The sequence below is a fragment of the Arachis duranensis genome, chromosome 3, assembly GCF_000817695.3.
Source record: "Arachis duranensis cultivar V14167 chromosome 3, aradu.V14167.gnm2.J7QH, whole genome shotgun sequence".
Taxonomy (NCBI): Eukaryota; Viridiplantae; Streptophyta; class Magnoliopsida; order Fabales; family Fabaceae; genus Arachis; species Arachis duranensis.
Window position 1 is genome coordinate 70,721,738 of NC_029774.3, and position 3,619 is coordinate 70,725,356.

The following is a 3,619-nucleotide window of genomic DNA, read 5'->3' on the forward strand; positions in this document are numbered from 1 at the left end:
AATGGGTTCAGAAACCCTCTCAAATCGCCAGGCACGTGTTGCATTAGTGAGGTCATGTGCCATCATCGGCGCGTGCGCGCATGGTACGCGTGCGCGTCCTTGGCCTGTTTCGCAATGTGCGCGCGAGCGCCTTGTGCGCGTACGCGTGCTTGGCCGAGATCAACTCTTTGGCTTTTTGTGCTTCTTCTCCACTTGCATGCTTCCTTCCTTGCTTCCTTTGATCCATGCCTAGCCTATTTCAATCCTGTAATTATTAGCAAACACATCAAGGCATCTTATGGAATCAAAGAGAAATTAGAATTCATCAAAATAAGGATTGAAAAGCATGTTTTTACACTTAGGCACAAATATGGGAGAGATAACAAAACCATGCTAATTCATAGGCTAAATGTGACAAAAGGTTATCAAAATACTCTAAATTCAATACACAACAAACCGTCAAATTGGGGTTTGTCATTGGTCAATCTCTAATCATTGACACTAGTCCTCCCCAAGGGAGAGGATTAGGACTTGTGATTAGAAACAGCTTTCCAACTTGCTTGCCTTTCCTTTACCTAGTAAGGGATAACTGAGCATAGCAACTTCCAATTATTAATTAATCTTGAGAGTACTTCAACAAGAATAGGGCTTCCACCTAATCTACTCCCAGTCAAGGCTTTTATTTAAGATTAATTAAAATTCCCTAATTTAATTTCCTGTTATCAACTCAACCATTTTTTGAAAACATCTGATTGATAAAATAGCACATTTCTCTGCAACTCGTTGGGAGACGACCTGAGATTCATACTCCCAGTATTTTAATTTCAATATTGTGACAACCCTTTTAAATTGATAAGCGGATTTTCGGCTGGTTAAGGACTGTACTTGCAACGTATTTCTATTAATAAATTCTTAACTCGCCAATTTCTGCTACGTCAAAGGCATGGCACGCCAGGTATGCTAATGAAGGAGGGCGTGCTACTTTACGAGCTGGGCGTGGCATGCCAAGCCAGAATCAGAGGAAGGCGTGGCACGCCACTGAAGCGCCAGCCACACGCCAGCTGGGAGATCACATTTATTTAGTTTTTTTCCCTCCAAATTGTATTTTCTTTTCACTTTTGTATTTCTTTTATTTTTAGAGCTAGGGGTAGTATAAATAACCCCAAAAAAGTACTGAAAAAAGGGTTCAAGTAGTTAGAAAGTGACGTGTAGAGAATAGCATTTAGATTTACTTTTTACTTCATTATTTTCTTCATCTTGAGTACTTTTCTTTGAGCTATGAGTAGCTAAATTCCCTCTGATTGAGAGAGGGAGCTCTATTGTACTTGATGGATTGATGATAGCAAATTTTTTCTTCCCTTCATTTTCACTTTGATTTTCTAGAAGGAATTTTGTTCTTCATGCTTAGTGTTCAATTATCATGGGAAAGAGATTGAACGCAAAATGGGTTTCATGGAAACCTTGGAAAAAGAAACAAGAAACCATGCTAGAAATCCCTTCTCACACTTGAGTAGGATCTGGGTTTTGGTGTTTGGATATGGTGACATAAAATCCTCCCTCTACTTGGACCTATGATGATGTGTGGTATAATCAGGGACCAAGCATATCTCTCTTCATGATCAATTAGACCAAGGAACTGGCTATTAATCAAGATATGAGAGATTGAGTTACCAAGGGATTGGGACTCAATCAATCATGATTGCCAAGAGCTCAATGAGTTGCATAATTGAAGAGGATATAAGCTAAATTTAATCCAAAGAGACAACATCTCCTGATCTCAATGAATTCCCCTATTATCATATTTCACCTTCTTTATAGCTTTCTTTTACATTCTACAATTCCCTATTCCCATTTACATTTATGTCATTTAAACTTCTGCCCTTTACATTCTTGCCATTTCCATTTCTGCACTTTACTACTTTTCTTTACTTTTGAGTCATTTATAATTCTGCTCATTTATAATTCTGCAATCACAATCTATTATGTTTAGCTTAACTAATTCACCAATTAATTAAAGTTGCTCAAATCAACCAATCTCTGTGGATAGGATCCCACTCCACTATGAGTTATTACTTGACGATAATTTTGGTGCGCTTGCCAAAATAGCGGATTCATCATTTTTATGTGGGGAGTGAATTCCGCGGATCAAGTTTTATGGCACCGTTGCCGGAGATTGGTTTGAATTTGACACTGATTAAATTGATTGGAGAGTTAGATTAAGCATTTTAATTACCTTGTTATTTTTTTATCATTATTGTTCTTTACTTTATTTTTTTTCATTCAGATTTCGGTCTTTTTGCTGAGATCATTCAAGTTATCCATTGTCCATATTTCCATCCTTCTAAATGTTTGATTAATTGAATCAAAAGTTAACCACTAATCTTAACTAAGGCGATTCTTTTAGTTGTCCTCTATTTGTTGTTTGTTGAATCTTTGATTGGTAGAAGGGGAGAAGTTTCATCCTCTTTCGATAGCGAACCTGAGAGGACCTTCCTTAGATTAAGGAGGGAAGCAAGAGGCAAAGGCATATTTGGAGAGGAAGTAGTGGAAGAAGATCAAGAAATCACCATGGAAGAAGAAGTGCATAACCATGTTGGGGAGGAAACTGGCAATCATGTTGGGCAGGATAGGAGAGTCTTAGGCTTTTACATCAACCCATATCCAAGAAATTATGGTAGTAGCATCTTGAAACCAACAATTCATGCCAACAACTTTGAGTTGAAACCTCAACTCATCACACTTGTCTAGAATAATTGTTCATATGGAAGAGGTTCCCAAGAGGACCCAAACCAACATCTTACTACATTCTTGAGGATCTGTGATACTGTAAAATCCAATGGTGTACATCCTGACACCTACAAGCTACTTTTGTTCCCTTTCTCACTCAGAGATAAGGTAGCAAAGTGGTTGGAAGCATTTCCCAAGGAGAGCTTAACCACATGGGATGATGTTGTAAACAAAATTCTAGCAAGATTTTACCCTCCACAGAGAGTCAACAGGCTAAGAGCTGAGGTACAAACTTTTAGACAGCAAGATGGTGAAACACTCTATGAGACCTGGGAGAGGTTCAAGGATTTGACAAGAAAATGTCCACCGGATATGTTCAGTGAGTGGGTGCAACTACACATCTTCTATGAAGGGCTATCATATGAGTCAAAACAAGCAGTAGATCACTCTTCAAGAGGTTCACTCAATAAGAAGAAAACCATTGAAGAAGCCATAGATGTCATTGAGATTGTGGCTGAGAATGAATATTTTTATGCTTTAGATAGAACTCAAAGGAAAGGAATAATGGAGCTAAATTCAATGGATGCTCTCTTAGCCCAAAACAATGTGATTACTGCACAACTAGCAGCCTTGACCAAGAAGATGGAGAACAATCAAGTCTCAGCTATTCAAGCCCAAACCCCTCAACAAGAAGGAGATGCACCAGAAGTTGAATGTGAATGGGAGCAAGCCAACTATGTGAACAATTCTAGACCACCATATGATCCTAACTGCAAGACATACAACCCAGGCTAGAAAAACCACCCAAAATTTGGGTGGGGGAACCAACAAAGCCACAGCCAAGATCACAACAAACCTTACCCACCCAACCAATACAATACTCACAACCCCAACCATCAATCAGGAAACAATA

At 38.7% G+C, this 3,619-nt stretch overlaps 1 non-coding gene across 1 annotated transcript; it reads right to left on the minus strand.

Moving 5' to 3' along the window:
• Window positions 1–2,976: 2,976 nt before the first annotated feature.
• Window positions 2,977–3,083, minus strand: LOC127746137 (small nucleolar RNA R71). The gene has a single exon (XR_008007756.1). It is a non-coding gene; the product is annotated as a small nucleolar RNA R71 (small nucleolar RNA).
• Window positions 3,084–3,619: the final 536 nt, after the last annotated feature.